General features: G+C 34.5%; 1 protein-coding gene across 3 annotated transcripts in view; it reads right to left on the bottom strand.

Moving 5' to 3' along the window:
• The window catches only part of LOC138701034 (leucine-rich repeat-containing protein 51-like), a 59,860-nt gene that overhangs the window by 15,129 nt on the left and 24,222 nt on the right, over nt 1-20,509 (bottom strand). The window contains exon 1 of one of the 3 annotated variants that reach the window (XM_069827553.1): nt 13,345-13,495. The exons of the other annotated variants lie outside the window; for them this stretch is intronic. The gene's annotated coding sequence lies outside the window, so the exon portion shown is untranslated. Of the gene's footprint in view, nt 1-13,344; nt 13,496-20,509 lie in introns of those variants that run through there. 3 annotated transcript variants of the gene reach the window in all.

Here is a 20,509-nt window from a genome sequence, read left to right as displayed (position 1 = left end):
CACGTTACACAAACCCATAAGTAAACTAAAGAGTAAATAGGGAGCTCCTATTTATGTAATGTATTTAATTCCAAAATGAATATTGTATACATTGTTACATAAATATTGAAACCATGCAATAAATTTCGCTCACTTCCCATCTTCAATCGCTTGCTACGTCCTTAATGTACTCTATTTGCGCGCAAACTAATACATTGCATAACGTTATTCAACTGTAACTTGAGAACCGAGGTTTCCTGTTTACTTTCTTTTCGTAAACATACAATTTCCGTAGCAAAGCTGGAAGGTCGCGAGTTCGATTCCCGATGGGTTCATGGGTCAAATCCCTCTGGCCACAGAGGCCCTGGGATTTGCTCAGCATCCAACAGAAATGAGTACCAGAGGCATTTCCTTAGGGATAAAGGCGGTTTGCATGTACGACTTACATCATTAATGCAGAAAGATGGGAGCTTCAACCTCCCGCCATCCCCTGTACTGGGGTAAACTTTACCGTTACAATTTCCATATGACGACTATAATATACTATAAAAAATTTTATTGCTGATGCCCAATGTTAATTTGTTTCTAACTAAGCTTCAAATATAAGGAATCAAGCTTTACCTTTTTGTTATCAAAAGCTGGTAGTTTATTTACAACTTACTAATGAAGCGTTAATTTCTTAGTGGCACAAAATCAGACCTGAAAGTTAGAAGACTCCTTAACAAACAATTAAAGCTAATGGACGTTCTTGCAACTTAAGACTAAGCCTAATACTTATTTTCGAATGGGCCACATGAGCCCGGATCCAGGGCGGTTAATTCGTAGAGACGGCAACAATTTGAGAAAAGAAAAAATCGAGCTATCCTGAATTTTTGACACACTGCAACCAGCATGCCACTTGGTTAAGAAGAATATTCTTACTCAGATTTCAGCGCTATATAGTCACTCTTATTTTCAGTGTGTTTTCGCTCATGATATTTTTCTGCTTCAAAGATGTCTGCTTTAAATAATATGTCACTTTTTTTTTAGTGTTATTGCTAAATGTCTAAGATTTGCATAAGAGGGTTGGTGGAGGGCGCAAATTTTTTTCGTATCCGAGCGTAGCGCTACCTAAATATAGAGCTGCTTGTAGGACCTTTAAGGGTTAAAGAACCAATAAACTTTTTCTTAAGACTCAGAATACTATGTATTTTATGTGTTGAGAAGTTGTCTGGAACACAATGAATAGCGATGTGCAAACAGTATTCCGTGCAAATAGGTATGGTAACTGATAAAACTATTTGTCACGTCCCAGTTCCTTTTTATGACGTCATTCTTGGCAATATCGTATGTCTTCTGCGTGCTTGTCCTTGGCAGTCTATAAAAAGAAAATATGGTTCAATCTGACAAACTTGAGTCGGCTAGATTGGTTCATATAGCAGATGACCACAGTTAAGTCTGGAGTGCATGTATTTCGCCTAGGGATAAACAGAATTTATTGAACTACAATATACTTAGTGACCCCCTCCCAAAAAGCGAGCCATTTTAATTTCATTACACTTAACATTTGGAAAAATATGAAATCAGTATCATTGAAACATATTGATTGTTGTCTTAAGGGACGTTATTGCAACATACCATTTTTCTAGAATGTTATTGGACATAGTTGCAACATAATACATTTCAGATAAGGGAAAAACAATGCATAGGCCTATATAGTTGAACTTGTTGTAGTGTCATCGAAGAGACTAAATAAATTATGTTGCATTAAACGAGTATCGCTATAAAAAGTTAATAAATACCGTATAATCACAATAATTCATATTACAAAAAATATAAGAAATATTAATAAATTCCGTAGAATCACAATAATTCATATTGGAAAAATAAAAGAAACATTAATAAATTCCGTACAATCACAATAATTCATATTAGAAAAAATATAAGAAACATTAATAAATACCGTATAATCACAATAATTCATATTACAAAAAATATAAGAAACATTAATAAATTCCGTATAATCACAATAATTCATATTAGAAAAATATAAGGAACATTAATAAATTCCGTATAATGACAATAATTCATATTACAAAAAATATAAGAAACATTAAATAAATACCGATCACAATAATTCATATTACAAAAAAATATAAGAAACATTAAGTAAATACCGATCACAATAATTCATATTACAAAAAATATAAGAAACATTACATAAATACCGATCACAATAATTCATATTACAAAAAATATAAGTAACATTAATAAATACCGTATAATCACAATAATTCATATTACAAAAAATATAAGTAACATTAATAAATACCGTATAATCACAATAATTCATATTACAAAAAATATAAGTAACATTAATAAATACCGTATAATCACAATAATTCATATTACAAAAAATATAAGTAACATTAATAAATACCGTATAATCAGAATAATTCATATTACAAAAAATATAAGAAACATTAAATAAATACCGTATAATCAGAATAATTCATATTACAAAAAATGTAAGAAACATTAAATAAATACCGTATAATCAGAATAATTCATATTACAAAAAATATAAGAAACATTAAATAAATACCGTATAATCAGAATAATTCATATTACAAAAAATATAAGAAACATTAAATAAATACCGTATAATCAGAATAATTCATATTACAAAAAATATAAGAAACATTAAATAAATACCGTATAATCAGAATAATTCATATTACAAAAAATGTAAGAAACATTAAATAAATACCGTATAATCACAATAATTCATATTACAAAAAATGTAAGAAACATTAAATAAATACCGTATAATCACAATAATTCATATTACAAAAAATATAACAGTTTAAATTAGAATTTTTATTACTATGAAGAAAATTATAATAAAGACGTGTGCAATAACAATTACAATGTAAATTTGAACGTCTCCAATAAAAATCAGCACCACCGGCGTAGCTCATTTGGCTAAGGCGCTTGCCTGCCGATCCGGCATGGGTTCGATTCTCACTTGGGCTGATTACCTGGTTGGGTTGTTCCGAAGATTTCCGAACTGTAAAGCGAATGTCAAGTAAACTATGGCGAATTCCAGTCCTCATCTCGACAAATAACATCTCGCTATCACCAATCCCATCGAAGCTAAATAATCCAATAGTTAATACAGCTTTATTAAGTAACCAAGTAAAAATATCGTACTTTTGCATCAAGTTTTAGATTACGGTATTTGGCACATTCCCTCCAAGCATGGTCAAAAAGGACCGCCTACCACCAATCTAACTTGAAAGTGGGCTCATGCTTCCTTCCGTTGATCAATAGTGACCTCCCACAACAATAAGTGTTCTCTGCGTCGCGTCATTCTGCGGTTCTCAATTATTGTGATCGTTGGGGGAAGAATGTTTCGCCCCCCTGGTGTTCTCCTATCGCCTACAGGCTCCTACGCACGCTTTATTATTTTCCGTCCAATGAATGAAGTAAATGGAAAAATAGGGTGAAATTGGTTTTAGTGGAATGAAATATGTTAAATAGAAATGAGAGAACCTTCGGGAGAGAGGGAACCTTAATGATGTGATCTTCTCTCAGTCTAGCCCGGGTATCGAACACAAGATTTTAGCACTGAGCTGCCGAGAGGGCTCGCGTAACACGTTGCGAAGTTGGAATAATGTCCGGCAGATGGAGAGAGTTACCAGTGTACTATGCAACCGCTCCACTTGGGTGCAGTGTTGGTTGTCTGAATCACACGGCACAGACACATTACGAATACTACGCCAGCAGACATTTTCAACTCCGACAAAACCAAGTGGCCCGGGTGCCATTCCCGATGGGCGCAAGTTACCTGGTTGAGGTTTTTCCGAGGCTTTCCCAGCAAATGCTGGGTAACTTTCGGTGCTGAACCTCGGACTTATTTCACCGGCATTATCACCTTCATCTCATTCAGAGGCTAAATAACCTAAGATGTTGATAAAGCGTCGCAAAATAACCCACTAAAATAAAAAAGTAAATTTTTCACTTTTATGAATGACATAGTTGCGAGTAAATTTTTTTGTAAAAATCAAAATCCCTCGTGACAAATTCTGTGTACTTAAATTGTGGCTTCCTGTTAACGTATCTCCAGTAACGAAATATTTGTGTGCACTCAAAGTTGGGTTCTGGCGTCTTGTCAGCCCATTTGAGTTGTGTGGATATAAAGGGAAAATTGTGACGGTGTCGTGTATGGTTCCTGGGGTAGCTCAGTCGGGAGAGCATTCGTGCGCTAAGCGAAGGGTCCCGGGATACCCGGCCCCGGAGCAATTTTTCCTTGAAATAATTTAAACCTGCTTTACAGGGAGCTACCCCCTGAAAGCCAGATTTGCATGTATATATCTGCAGTGCTCGGGAAAAGTGACATAAGTCAGTTTCCACAAACCTTTTTTGATAATTTATTGACAACTTACGGAACATCTGCTCGCTTGGAAAAAAAATACATAAGTATTTCTCCCATTACAACCATTCATACAGAAAAAAATCAAATCGACATAAACCAATGTAAGTTGTCAATAAATTATCGAAAAAGGTTTGTGGAAACTGACTTATGTCACTTTTTCCAAGCACTGCAGATATTATCTGGGATATAATGTGGAGAAATCTCAAGTATCGTGAAAATGAAGAGGTAAAAATATAGTGTAAGTCAAAAATATGAATGAATAAATAGATGTCTGATTTTCAAAAATGTGTTGTTCCTAAACTTACCTAGATATCATGCATTTCTCAACGCTAAAATACAGCTCGCGAATCAGGGTTCGTATAAAAAATATGGACTTACTGTATTTAAATAATACAGGGACATCATTTTATTTTTACTAACATTTTTAATATTAACCTGTCTATACCTTTAGAGAACCGGAAACACCGCTTGCTCCCCCCTCCAAGACTGGAGTTCGATGATACTGGCGTAAAACACAAATCACTCTACTAGGTATAGGAAGGAAGAAAAGTAGTTCATCCATTTACGTAAACTAGGAAATATCGCGATTTTGAGTTTGATAATTTTCATTAGGTTTTTCTTTAATCAAAGTACAGTACTGTATTAAGAATAAGTGTTTTTACTCACGAAGTGAGTTATCCATGCGAACGTATTCATTATGCAGTGTATATTATACTGTCTACAGCACATTAGCGTACAATATAGAGAAAGAAGTTAAATTGAAAAATAATCATAATATGAATATTTAAACACAATTTTGAAAATGGTGGCCGTTCATTTCGATGCAGGCTTCAGTTCTTTTGTCCATATTATCGCACTATAGACTATTGCATCTAATTCCAATTGCCAGTTTCGTCCTTCGTACTAGTAACTTATGTTGAAATAATTCTGTACCTACTCTACGTACTGTAAATTCAATCTTCACTTCTGCCCGACCCGAAAATATAAAATTACTCAGACATGCTATCTACTGTCCGTCCAAGTGGTTATGCCGCAGGATTGTAGAAAGGGAGGAAATCACGTGACAGTTAATTACTTAACGAGGCCCTTTTATTTAAGTTAAATTAAACAGCTGTTTAATATTACGTAAACTTCCAATTCCTGAGAGAAATTAATGTTTTCAGAAAAGAGCTAAGACAGCCCAGCTATTACAAAGGGGCGAGCAGAGGCAGGTGGGGGAAATCTGGATGCGACGTAGGCAAACGGACAGTACCTGTGCGAAAATATGATTCAATATTGAAAGGTCTTTCGTCACTGGAAAACGCGAACATATTTCTGGAACGTACTATGCTCAGTAACTCAGTACTGCTTACTATATGCGGTCTTGGTTCTATGTGGAGTTGGAACTTCCTTAGTAGAAGGGGTGGGAGTGAATTACATTCAAAAACTCAGGTACAATAAAAATTGAAGTAAAAATAAAATGATGTCCCTGTATAATGTGACTGAAACGGTTTGATTATATCACTGGTATGCATAACTAAAATAAAATTAACTTCGAAACTAGCAGTCCGATTTAGATGAAAATTTGCATGCGGTTTATTCTTAATGCATCTAACGAAGAGCTAAATATTAAAGAAATCGGATTTAATTTGTTAAAATTTTCAAAACTCAGTCCTAGTGTCTATTTTAGTGGAGGCTTTTATGTTAGAATAGACACAGTGCATTTCTAATTAAATTGCAGCAGTGTTAACTCTCAGCTAAGCCGAGACATAATATACGATATTTTGTAATCATTAATCAGATGAATTTATGTTCTACGTAAAACTGTCAGCGTTAAATCAAAACGTGAAATAGTAACCGTGACTATAAATGTCATGTTTCTGGTGCATTCATGGGCGAAACCTGCAATGTTCCATCTACGTTAGGGACACGCCATTATTGTCAACTGATGTATGTTACGTTTCCTATTCAACTGAACTTACTATAGTGTACTTCTTATTACAATAATCTTAATAGAATATCCACCAGGTTAACGTATTTCTAGCGTACATAGAAGGCCTACCTATAATATGTAACCTAGTCTACAACTCTACATTTCGTTAATGATTCAAAATCATAAAAAATAACAGGATCAGCAAACTTCAACAAACACATAATGTATGCACAAAACACTCGAAAATAACCCCATATTTTTATAGTAAGCCCCCCATTAACTCAGGTGATCCATGAAATATAATAAAATATACTAAAATGGCTGGTCATAAAATCAAATTGCGTTATAAAATAACCATATATGACGAATCGAATATAAATCACAAAAAATATTAATATTTTGAGATCGAAAAAAATTCCTTGATAATTAGGACGGTTTTAAACACCAGAAAAATACGTTGTGATATTCGTATTATTATACATTGTTGCTTCATTTCTTGTATGTAACATTAAAAATACATGCAGACTTTGCATTTATAAAAAGTAGTATAAGGGGACACTTCTGTGAGTTTTAAATCGTTTACAATTTTCATCCAAAATTAATTAATTTTAAACTACATAAACATGCCTACAATACTATCATCTGTACAAAATTTGGTGCCATTGGGGCTAATAGTTTTGAAATTATATTTTTTACATGTATTTTATATTGACGTTACTAAAAAGGCTCCTTGCGTCACAGTTTTCACAATTTTAATTTCATATTAGCTCGAAAGCTTGAAAATAGTCATGGGAACATAAATTAATTAGCTTTTTGAGCTCGGTCTAAATAGAGAGCCGCAATAAATTTTTTAATCGATTTTCTTTATTTTTCACCATTATTTCACCATAGTGTCCCCTTTTAAACAATTTCATAGTGAGGTGTTTTCTGCAAACCTAACAACATCTGTATCTAGATTCGAACCCATGTATTTTCGTCTGACATTCGTTCTATACAGTAAGTATTTATGTGGAAATGGTGGTGGTGGTAGGGATGATGATGATGATGACAATAATAATAATAATAATAATAATAATAATAATAATAATAACTTTATTGGCCATTGAACATAAATGTAATAGGCCTTGTCATAGGAACTAAAAGCAGAAGCATATTATATATTTTAAAAAATTCGTCAATATTATAAAACTGTGATTAACAAAATCACTTAACTGAAGCTTTAAAATTGCTAAAGTTGCTACTTGGTAATTTGTTATCGAGATTTATAGTGATTATTAAAAAGCTATTCTGTGTCATAATCAATCTACAAGTGGGAGTTACTAAATTCGTTCTCGTTCTAATGTTATAACCATGAACATCTTGAACATCTTGAACACGCATATAGATCTAACTAGGTTTCTTTAGATGAACATAATTCACACACTCGTAGTTATACATAGATGAGCGACTCAAAATTGAGAGATCCTTAAAAGTAGGTAGAGACGATGTTTTAATTCTAATTGCCTTCTTTTGTAGTACAAATACCTCTTTACAGCTACTACTATTTCCCCATAATAAAATTGTATTACTTAAAGAGCTATGAAAGAAGCCATAATAGGTGATGATGGTGGTGGTGGTGGTGGTGGTGGTGGTGGTGGTGGTGGTGGTGGTGGTGGTGACGACGACGACGACGACAACTATTACCGGCAGACCTATTACCGAAATCCCAGAATCATGGCAGTTTTTTGTTTAGAAATACGTACACCACTGCCTGTAGCGTATTTCAGAGACCTTCGTTTTGTTCAATTTTCGGGATTTGCAGCCGCACAATGCTGTAACATTAAAGTGGGTTGCAGACAACGAGTTAGATACTAACTCGTTGGTTGCAGATCCATTTCTATTCCACCGCTCAAGCTCGGGATGGAATCGAATCAAGCGATGCATTCGATAGAAAATGGCGGCGCTATTTCCAGCAACGCGCGGTGTCGACAGAGATACACGTGTACGTGTAGTTTAAATACAGGTGTGACGAACAAAGACGAGATTGCACGGTTGTGCTCCTTCAACATCAACTCCGCAGCGAAATATTGTCTCACTTCCTACTCGCACCGCGATATTGTACTATTTATTAATTTCTAGAATATCTGATGAATTTGTCTCTATAATAAACCTCAGATTAAAATTGTTTGTTTTGCAGCCAAAAGTTCAGAATAACGACAGTTCTGAAACCAAAATATAAAAACATATAACAAATAAAGAAACAAACCAAGAAATAAGTAAAACAAGTAAATACATAAATAATTGAGTAAGTAAATAAATACATAAATAAAAATTGTAAAAGGAGAAGATAGCAGCAGTAATAAGATGAGGAATACATTTTTATTCTAAATGAATCTCACATTTTAGAACAAAATGCTATAGTTTTTGGAAGAATAATAATATACCAGGTTTGCAACTTCAGTTTTTCTGATTGCATTATTCCATCCACGAAGGTGTATGATATCGACTGTTTAGCTCATGTACCAATGCACCAATGGAAAAATCTCGGACTACTCATTAACAAAATTAAAAACATTGTTATCATTGTAATTAGGAGATCTTGCATATATTAAAAATCATTTATGTAATAATTTTAGAGATAACATTTAAATGTTATTTTGATCTCTGGTTTCATATTAATTTAGTATTGTTTCTTCAATATTTATTGTATGTACACTTAAATCCTAAGTTTTTTATTCCCGTTATTATTTTATTTTTGTTTACCTTGTCTTTTTCAGCAACCTGTAAATTCAGGAGGTTGTTGTATAATAAACTAAACAATGTCGAAACAATCTTGTCGCACCTGATTCGCATTTGTTTAATAGGCCTATCTTGTCGCACCTCATATTTAGAAATTAAATATTTTCATTCTTTTCTTACAGTGGGCCGTGATATTGCGTAATGGCCGTGCTAGCAAATGTAAGTATTAAATATCTTAATTTATAATGTAATTTGATTCCTTATATTATAAATTCTGTAATAATATATTCGCGAAATAGTCTTATTCAAATATTACGAGAGTTCTTATCTTGTTCATAAGTTACTGAAAGAAAATACCTAGTTCAAAGTAAAATGTTATAACCTTAAAAAAATACTTGTTTAATTTTGCTGTTTCACTAATCATAATTTCTACAGCTATTGTCAAATATTTATCCGTGAATTTCATATTGCAGGACATGTCGGCCAATAAAATATATTAAGTTAGCAACTTAAATATATCTTATTTAATAGTACCCTAATATAATTCTTATGTTATCATCTTTTTATTTATTACTCATTTATCATTATTCGCGAAATAGTTTTATTCAAATATAACGCGATTTCTTATCTCTTTGGATAATTTGTTCTCTGATGATACGCGCTCGGGAATTAGCGACATCAGAATTCTTGTGATATTACCTGTGACAATCGCGTCGTCGTCCTAATCATCACCTGCCTACAAGGACTGTGCCTTTTATTCTGTTCTCTCGTTATTGACAATCCTCAGGGTAAAGAGAGCAGCAATCCTTGAAGCACCAGACATTCATAAATAACGAGACAACGCGTAAGGCCATCGCTTAAGTCAACACAGGAAATGAGTTTCGCGAAGGCGACACATTTTCCGATACGTTTTAGGCTTTTCGCAACAATTCAGTTTCTTTATCGTGTTGCGAATTATATTACTGCTTATAGTTTACTTTCTTGTAGGCCTATTATTATTCAGAAGACATAAATAAATTAAATACCGTAACCTAAAATAATTAAAAATATGATTAACTTTCGTTTTCCAGATATCTTACAAAAATAATTATCTATAACCCCATAATTAAGACATATGACTTTATGCATATACTGTACACTAAGTTATACAGTTTAAGTATTATAATATATGTAAACAATTTTACACAACTTCTCATAAAATAGCGGCACTCATTTCTAATACGACGACATTCGAAAAGTATAATGGTTTTTCAATCTTCCCATTTCTGTTTGATAAAACTACGAAGGTGCAATTTCTTTCTCAATGCAAATTGTAGAGCATCTCTGGGAGAATAGATGTTACAAATGACATCCTCTTTCCTCTACACACATCCGTACCCGTCGTTCCAGATTTCTCTCATTTCGCTGCAATATTTTCTCGGTAATTCCATTGAGTTCAGTGATTATATTGTTATTTTAATTGGTTTATTTTACGACGCTTTATCAACTGCGATGGTTATCTACCGTATGAGTGAAATGTAAGTGATAACGCCAGCGAAATGAGTCCAGAGTCCAGCGCCGAATGTTACCCAGCATTTCCTTAATAGGTTGAGAGAAAATCCCGAAAAAATCTCAACCAAGTAACGTGTCTCAACCAGGATTTGAACCCGGGCCCTTTTTTTTCACGATCTTTTACTCTACAGCAGTGGATTATATTGTTCTTGAAAATCATCGATTGTTCGTGGTCGATTCTTATAAACTCTATTTGAGATAACCCCACAAGAAATAATCCGGTGACAGGTCAGGTGATCTGGGTGGCCACAATTTTTTACAGAATAATTCAATCTTCAAAGTAACGTGCCTGTCTGCAGAAATCTCCTGAGAAATCATTACGTCGTTTGCCTCAAGACGCGGGATACCCCTACTCCATCTGTCAAAAAAAAAGGGCAAAGGTAACGAAACTGCGGCCATACATAATTGAAGGGTTCAGAGTCATAGTGTGCCAAGCACCATATATTAAAAACGGAGAAAACAAGGGTTAAAATTAAGTGAACACCTTAACTTAATGAAGCATACAGCAAGTAATATAAAGTGTGCACATTAAAACTAAATTATATGTCAATCTTCATTAAACTATAGTATTCATGTAACTTTGACCCTTGCGTTCTCCGTTTTTAATAAATGGCGCTTGGCCACTATGGCTCTGAACCCTTCAATTAATGTTGTTCACGAGTTGCGAGAACCTGATCACAAGTTACCCTTTGATGATAGACTAATTTCTAAAAATTTGTGGCCAGATTACCTGACCTAACTTCATCGGATTATTTCTTGTGGGGTTATCTTAAAAATAGAGTTTATAAGAATCGATCACGAACAATTGGCGATTTGGTGAACAATATAATCACGGAAATCAATGGAATTAATGAGGGGTTTTGCAGTGAACTGCTAAAAACATGGAGCGACGGGTACTGATGTGTATATAGGAAAGAAGAACTCATTTTCAACTTCTACTATGATGGTAAGCAATTCTCCCAGAAATACTTCAAGATACTTCACATTTAGAAAGAAGTCTCACCTTCGTAGCTTCTATCAAATAGAAATATGAACATTAAAAAAAAACGATCCCTTTCATTGATCACTCTATAGCTTATGGCAACTACTGTTGTCTCTCCTTTAGCTAGATACTTAGAATAGAGATCCTTTCAAGCTGTTATAAATGGCCATATATATCTTCCGCTTATATAGAAGAAGCTGGAGTTACATAGGCTTAGTCTTAGCCCTATAGTTGAATCCTTCAGTTAGCTGTGCGTTTGTGTACAACTGGAATCTAAAACAATAGGAATGATATCGATCACGACTGGGGTCATTCACCTCATGAGTTATTAAACTGGTGAGACACTGTCTCTCCAGCTAATTGGAACCACAATGACATCTCCTTTGTCAAATCATGAAAATTTGCCAGGATGACACTAGTCATTATTCACAATTAAAGATTTGTTTTATCTAGTGTTTTTTTTTTCGGGGGTCGAGTGAAGCACTGATCATTTCAATTCAGTGCCTCGTAGGCTGTACTGAGATGTACTCGTATCAATGCCAGCAGCTAAGAACGGTTGCGGGGGCAAATCTACTTCGTTGAACAGTAATGAAGTAATTGTCTCTTACCCGTGTGTCAGCATCTGTAGGACAATGTCATGATTGCGAAATGTCACTTAGGTAAAGGTGTTGCATATTGAAGAAAGTAAGCGGTATTTTCAAAACTTATTGATAGAGCATTAATTGTGGTTGATTGTTCTCATTTGTACCTATGTTTACGCAGCCGTGTTTGTCCCAGTCCTATTATTGCTGAACGCATGCAACTGTTTTCATACAACTGAATATAGGATGAAAATTCGATATTCTCCCACGCCACATACTAGAGTCAAAACGTATTTAAATAACTTACAATGACCTCAAAATTGTAACACACCACTCTAGAGACACGATATTATCACTGAAAAATTATATGCATAATAGATAACAGCCTCATATAGTACACAACATTCCATACTGGGTAATTAGCAAAGCAACATCTTTCGCACGACTTGTGGCTTGTGGACCAACCCAAACTCAGTCCTCCATCCCTCTGAGCGTGAGTCAGTCATGGTCTGCTGTTATAAATAAAAACAATTAACAATAAGTATCTCAGTCGTAACAACCTCATAAAAATTCTAGATGAAACTATGAAGTAATTAAATTAAAATTCGACATTTGATCCAGGGAGCATCCATTCTTGATGCAAGGATAATACGTGTAACATATTTCTTAATTGCAATTATATTTATATAATTCAAATACTATGATTTTGGTCCAGAGACATACATTTTGGTGCAAGAATAATTCCTTGAACATGTTCCGTAATTTCTATTAAAATACGATCATTTGGACCAGAGAACATCTTTTTTTTGTGCAAGGATAATTCGCCTAACATGTTTCTAAATTATTCTTGAATACATTCTTTAATAAGTCAAACCAATGTGAATATAGAGTGGATTGTGTAAGAAGATAATTTTTTGTATTGGCCCCATTGTGGATCATTGTTTACGTAAATAAAAACAAATGAGAATTAATGTGGCACATAAACATTATTTTAAGAAATGCAGGAAACAGTAATATGTGAGTAAGTAATAAAAATGTGTACTTTATAGAATAATCATCAATATTAATAATTAATATGTATAAAGTTATTCCATCTGTCACTTTCATTTGATCACGAAATAACGCAACGCAAATCAGACACCAGTGTCGTGTGTGGTGTGGCAGGATATAGAAGTTTCAATTAATAGCTACAGTTTATACTTACAGGGCTTTCAATTTCAATTCCAGCTCCAATTCCTCTCTCACAAATCTTTCGAACTTGCCAATTTGATAAGAATGTGACATTGCTCGTACATGAATTCATTTAAGACTGTCGACAACAGTTGAGCAACTGCGTGTCATTGTTGTGGACTCATGCCAACAGAACAGACTAAACTGAAATCCGCGGATGTCCCACTGCCTCGATGGGTCAATACTTGGAGTACACGTGTGCCAGGTGCAAACAACAAAAGAAGAACGCCACGCGGTAATGCTAAATGCAAACCCTTTCTGACAAAAGAGCGCCCGTATCTCGCCACTAGGTCAAGCAGAACAATCCGCCATTTCTAATCCCACAGTTCAGGCGACATAACAATTTTAACATGAGATCGTGTACAAAGACAAGATTATGTATGCAAGTTTGAGGTTGGGAGACAGTAAGCTTCCCCTTTAGTTGCCCGTGAAATAAGCAAATGCAATGTTAAATTAAATCCATGTGTAAGAATTGAAGTTTGGAAGAATATTAAAAATATGAAGTAAAGTAAATCCTATGTGCATTAACTTAAGTGAAAATTAATTAAGCAATTAATTTAAAAATATAAAATATGAAGTAAAGTAGACCCCTATGTGTGTTAATATTTTTTGCCTCAAAACACGAGTTCCGTTCGTTACCCCTAGACAACGCTGATGACCTGATTACTCTGTTATTGCGTGAGTTTCGTCAAACTGTAAATTAATTATTATTTGAGGATTTCCGACCTAAATCTGGATGTCTGCAGTATATATTCTTTCGCTTTTAAGATAGTGACACCGGCTTCATGAATATTCGATACCTTAACTGACTGTAAGTTGTAATATTAGATATTCGCCGGGTCATTGTGTACAGTAAGCATTAGGTACCACACGAGTGTAGTCTTGAAGCGTGAATTCTTCGACCTGTTTCACCACGCACGATCAAGATAATTTGACGAAAGTCAAATGTTTAACAAGCTCATTATCTTCCTTCTCAATCCGAGACATCTGCCAATTCAGTACTCGAATTTTAAGAATTTATTTCAGTCAACTGAATGGACTGTCGTCTTTTTATTGTAATTTAAGCAGTTGACCATCTCCTTACCTACATACGAACGTCCTAATTATATCTGTAGCAAAATGACAATGTTGATGCTGCGGTGTTGTACCTGGAGTACGTAATTAAGTGCACTGAATATCAGTAATGGTGAATATTATTTCGAGTGGAACACACCTGTGTCTTGAAAGCACATATTAAATAAGTCATGTTAATATTCTGATCAAAATTCAAAATTCAGGGTAGAGGATGGTGAAAATTTGAATTTTTTTTCTAATTGATGCACAATTTTCATTTTTGTATATAGGATTATCATTGCTGCAACAGCTTATATTCAATATTAGTTCTTGAAACAAGAAGATATCAGAATACAGTAATTCATTGAAATTGATATATCTCAACAGTTTCTAAAACTAAATTCAACCTTTCTATTACATTTTACTCCTAGGAGAACTATTTTTTTAAATATATTTAGCACGATTTTCACATTGGTTTAGATAAACAATAATAATTACATTTTAAGAAAGAATTTCAGTGGGACTTTTGTAGAAGTATAGAGGCACATTTTTCAAATGAAGGAAAATAACAAATTTCTATTCCAGACAAAAGTTTCCTAATAGCATAAAGAATGTGTACACCAAATATCATGTACGTAACATTAATAATTCCCAAGATATATTGCTTTTCTATAGAATAGCCTAAAGCAAAAGATTAAAGTTACAGGAAATTGCAATCAAAGGTTAGTAGTGTTATTTAAAACCTTATTCCTCAGAGCTTTAAAAATGGCGTCACAAGGCCATAAATAAATTAAGTTATTGTTTATTTAACGACTCTCGCAACTGCAGAGGTTATATCAGCGTTGCCGGTGTGCCGGAATTTTATCCCGCAGGAGTTTTTACATGCCAGTAAATCTACTGACATGAGCCTGTCGCATTTAAGCACACTTAAATGCCTTCGACCTGGGCCGGGATCGAACCCACAACCTCGAGGACAGAAGGCCAGCGCTATACCGACTGCACTACCCAGGCCCACACGCCATAAATGTGCATTACATTTTATGTAGGGTAAACTAGGGTCTGGTGGACAGTCAGGCATGTTGGACACTCCGTACTTTAACGTGTTACCACGCCACTTGTGGGCACCACATTCAGCTAGAAGTCAATGACGGAAGTAGCCACGAGTGGGGCTACTTCCGTCATTGACTTCTAGCAGAATGTGGTGCCCACAAGTGGCGTGGTAACACGTTAAAGTACGGAGTGTCCAACATGCCTGACTGTCCAACAGACCCTAGTTTACCCTAATATATTTTTCACTATCAAAAGATATTTTGAAAGAAAAAATTTCAAATTCACTTGTTTTTCGCGATATTTAACCATCCTCCCTCATTCCTTTCATAGTCATTAAATCTATAGACATATATTGTTGTCAGTCGTTTCATTAAACCATAGATTTCTACAGTGGGTAATCCAATACTATTCCTTTATTATATCTTATTAATTTAAGTATCATATTTTTTTAAGTACCAGAGAATTTTATATGTTCGATACTCGCCTGATGTTCTACCTGAAAACAATGATCCAGCTCGTCAGTTTTCTGGGCGATCGTCCATCTTCAGTTCAGGCAAAACGTCCGTTTCACTATCCACACACAACGTTTTGCCTGATAAGTAAAACGTCAGATAGTCCGGGCATTAAGCGTATCATCTTTTACATTTTATATTGACTTAACTCGTTGAGCACGATTAGCCGAGTTGCCAAAATTTCTTAAAGAAAACCCATTTTCTATTAGATCTCAGCACATTCTCACAATAATTCAATTTCACTTTTTTCAGGGCTGTGTATAAGGCTGAATCGATCGCAACTTATTAAAAACTTACGCGTTTACATAAGCCATGTAGGAAGTATAGTTGAAGAAAAAATTACACACTTTTGACACGCTTGACAGAAGATCGTTCTACTTTACCTAGTGCAACACTTGTGTTATCTCCTACCCATTTTATCAGAATGAACCATGTCTGAAAATTCGTCCATCCTTTTTATAATTTAGTGTAGGCCACTATCTAATTACAAATATTATTGATATTCATGGTAGATGTTTCAACAAGTTGTTGTGAATATATGCATCGCATTTCAGTATTTGCAATAAGCTGCTGTAAGCTTCCTGACCGTGGCGCCCCAGTAGCTTATATCCGGTTTCGCAAATACTGGCCGTTATGGCTCAAACTATTAACCTAAATAGCGATAAGGGAAGTGCTTGGGAACTAGAGCAACGTGGAGATAGTGGCGAGCTGAAGACGCGACTTGCAGTCTGGCCACATGGATTTCGTACATCTGCCAACATTATGCGAGGGTCATTCTCATTTTGTGTAAGTCTGCCTCTTCCTCCCCTTCATCTGCATTCAAATCTACCGCAATCAGCGATTTTCTGCCGAATGTGTCAGTAAATGGATTTCTGACCAATTTTATGAACTTACTTACGGATTAATGAGGATTTGCCAAAAAAAAATGTTCAATTTCTATTAATTGTATCATAATTTACTATAGAACATTACATGTAAAGCCTGAAAATTTCCTCAATTTGAGTAATCGTTCTCAACAATGCAACTAGCTGAAAATTGACATTTCTCTTAGCATTGAACACAGCTGAGCAGCTTGAAGCAAATGTTACGATCAATAGAATATAAACACGATCAATCTGATCATTTAATTAGCAGTACAGTAATCGAGTACGTTTATTATTATTATTATTATTATTATTATTATTATTATTATTATTATTATTATTATTATTAGCTTGTTCTTAATATTTGGGAAAGGAAATTGTACCAGAACAATGGAAGAAGTCCATTATTGTACCTATCTTTAAAAAGGGGGCCAAGACTAACTGTACTAACTTTTGAGGAATATCACTTGAAGGGTACACGGGAATAACGATCAAGGTCCATTTTAGAAAGTTTCGAGAAAAACGAATTTTAAAGTTTAAGCACTTAATACTTTGTTATGTGTGTATTTAATTGAAACTGACGTAGTGGAATGTCAAGAACGATTATTTCTTATTACTAGCTAGACCACATGATAGTACTTCCTTTCCACTATAAGATAGCATTATTAACTCAATTTCGATTTTTGGTGGACCTTGATCGTTTTTCCCGTGTACCCTTCACTTTTGTTGACATCATACAACATTTTGTCCAAATTCTTTTGACGAGATTAACTCCATATGTAGATGAAAATATTGGGGATCATCAGTGTGATTTTAGACGTAATAGATCCACTATTGATCAGATGTTTTGTATTCGACAGATTAGAGAAAAAATGTGAGTATAAGGGTACAGTACAGTACATCAGTTATTCATAGATTTAAAAAAAGCATATGACTCGGTTAAGGGAGAAGTGTTATATAATATTCTAATTGAATTTGGTATTCCTAACAAACTAGTTCGATTAATTTTCAGTGAAACGTACAGCAGAGTTCGTATAGGCCAGTTTCTGTCGGATGCTTTTCCGATTCACTGCGGACTAAAGCAAGGAGATGCACTATCGCCTTTACTTTTTAGCTTTGCTCTAGAATATACCATTAGGAAAGCCCAGGACAACGGAGAGGGTTTGGAATTGAACGGGTTACATCAACTCCTTGTTTATGCGGATGATGTGACTGTGTTAGCAGAAAATCAACAAACTATTGGGAAAACACGGAAATTTTACTTGAATCAAGTAAAGATAGAGCTTTGGAAGTAAATCCCGAAAAAAAAAAAAACAAAGTATATGATTATGTCTCGTGACCTGAATATTGTACGAAATGGAAATATAAAAATTGGAGATTTATCCTTCGAAGAGGTGGAAAAATTCAAATATCTTGGAGCAACAGTAACAAATATAAATGATATTCGGGAGGAAATTAAACACAGAACAAATATGGGAAATGCTTGTTATTATTCGGTTGAGAAGCTTTTATCATCCAGTCTGCCGTCAAAAAATCTGAAAATTAGAATTTATAAAATAATTATATTACCGGTTGTTCTGTATGGTTGTGAAACTTGGACTCTCACTTTGAGAGAGGAACAGAGGTTAAGGGTGTTTGAGAATAAGGTGCTTAGAAAAATATCTGGGGCTAAGAGGGATGAAATTACAGAAGAATGGAGATAGTTACATAACGCAGAACTCATGCATTTTATTCTTCACCTGACATAATTAGGAACATTAAATCCAACCGTTTGAGATCGGCAGGTCATGTAGCACGTATGGGCAAATCTAGATATGCATATAGAGTGTTAGTTGGGAGAGCGGAGGGAATAAGACCTTTGGGGAGGGCGAGACGTAGATGGGAGGATAATATTAAAATGGATTTCAGTGAGGTGGGATATTATGATAGTAGAGACTGGATTAATCTTGCTCAGGATAGAGATCGATGGCGGGCTTATGTGAGGGGGCCAATGGGTTTCTTAAAAGTCATAAGTATTATTATTATTATTATTATTATTATTATTATTATTATTATTATTATTATTCTGCGGGCTAAAGCATGGAGATGCACTATCACCTTTACTTTTTAACTTCGCTCTAGAATATGCTATTAGGAAAGTTCAGGATAACAGGCAGGGTTTGGAATTGAACGGGTTACATCAGCTTCTTGTCTATGCGGATGACGTGAATATGATAGGAGAAAATACACAAACGATTAGGGAAAACGCGGAAATTCTACTTGAAGCAAGTAAAGAGATAGGGTTGGAAGCAAATCCCGAAAAGATTAAGTATATGATTATGTCTCGTGATCAGAATATTGTACGAAATGGAACTATGAAAGTTGGAGATTTATCCTCACGAAGAGGTGGAAAAATTCAAATATCTTGGAGCAACAGTAACAAATATAAATGACACTCAGGAGGAAATTAAACGCAGAATAAATATGGGAAATGCGTGTTATTATTCGGTTGAGAAGCTTTTGTCATCTAGTCTGCTGTCAAAAAATCTGAAAGTTAGAATTTATAAAACAGTTATATTACCGGTTGTTCTGTATGGCTGTGAAACTTGGACTCTCACTTTAAGAGAAGAACAGAGATTGAGGGTTTTTGAGAATAAGGTTCTTAGGAAAATATTTGGGGCTAAAAGGGATGAAGTTACAGGAGAATTGAGAAAGTTACACAACGCAGAGCTGCACGCATTGTATCCTTCACCTGACATAATTAGGAACATTAAATCCAACCGTTTGAGATGGGCAGGGTATGTAGCACGTATGAGCGAATCCAGAAATGCATATGGAGTGTTAGTTGGGAGGCCGAGACGTAGATGGGAAGATAATATTAAAATGGATTTGAGGGAGGTGGGATATGATGATAGAGACTGGATTAATCTTGCTCAGGATAGGGATCGATGGCGGGCTTATGTGAGGGCGGCAATGGGTTTCTTAAAAGCCATAAGTATTATTATTATTATTATTATTATTATTATTATTATTATTATTATTATTATTATTATTATTATTATTATTTGGAGGGGGAGAAATTCGCTGACCTATCTTCGCTCTTCGCCTATCACTTTTAATGCACAGTTACGATATATAATATTTTGTAGTATCATATTATATTACTAGCCGTACCCGTGTGCTCCGCTGCACCTGTTACAAATAAATATAAAGTAATTACATAATTAAAATAGGACGTTTGGTCCAGGGAACATTCGTGTTTGTTAGAAGGATAAATCGTTTAATATGTTACTTAATTGAAATTGTATTTAAATAATTAAATTGCGATCATTTTGGTCCAGAGACCACTCATTTGGTGCAATGACAATTCCTTTAACATGTTTCTTATTTGTTATTACACGCAACTATAGTTTAATGAAGATTGACATATCATTTAGTTTTATTGTGTATACTTTATATTACTTGCTATATGGTTCCATTGAATTATGATAATAACTTAATTTTAACCCTTGTTTTCTACGTATTCAGTAAATGGCGCTTGGCCCACTATGGTTCTGAAACCTTCAAATAACTTAAATAGTGATACAGCATGAACAGTGATATGTAATTATATTTCTTTCTTTCGAAAATGTAAGAATTCACGATCTCCTATGTACCATTGCCATGGAATGAATAAATGTGT

The sequence above is a fragment of the Periplaneta americana genome, chromosome 6 (genome assembly GCF_040183065.1).
Source record: "Periplaneta americana isolate PAMFEO1 chromosome 6, P.americana_PAMFEO1_priV1, whole genome shotgun sequence".
In the NCBI taxonomy this organism is placed as follows: domain Eukaryota; kingdom Metazoa; phylum Arthropoda; class Insecta; order Blattodea; family Blattidae; genus Periplaneta; species Periplaneta americana.
This window is presented reverse-complemented; position numbering and strand designations above follow the sequence as displayed.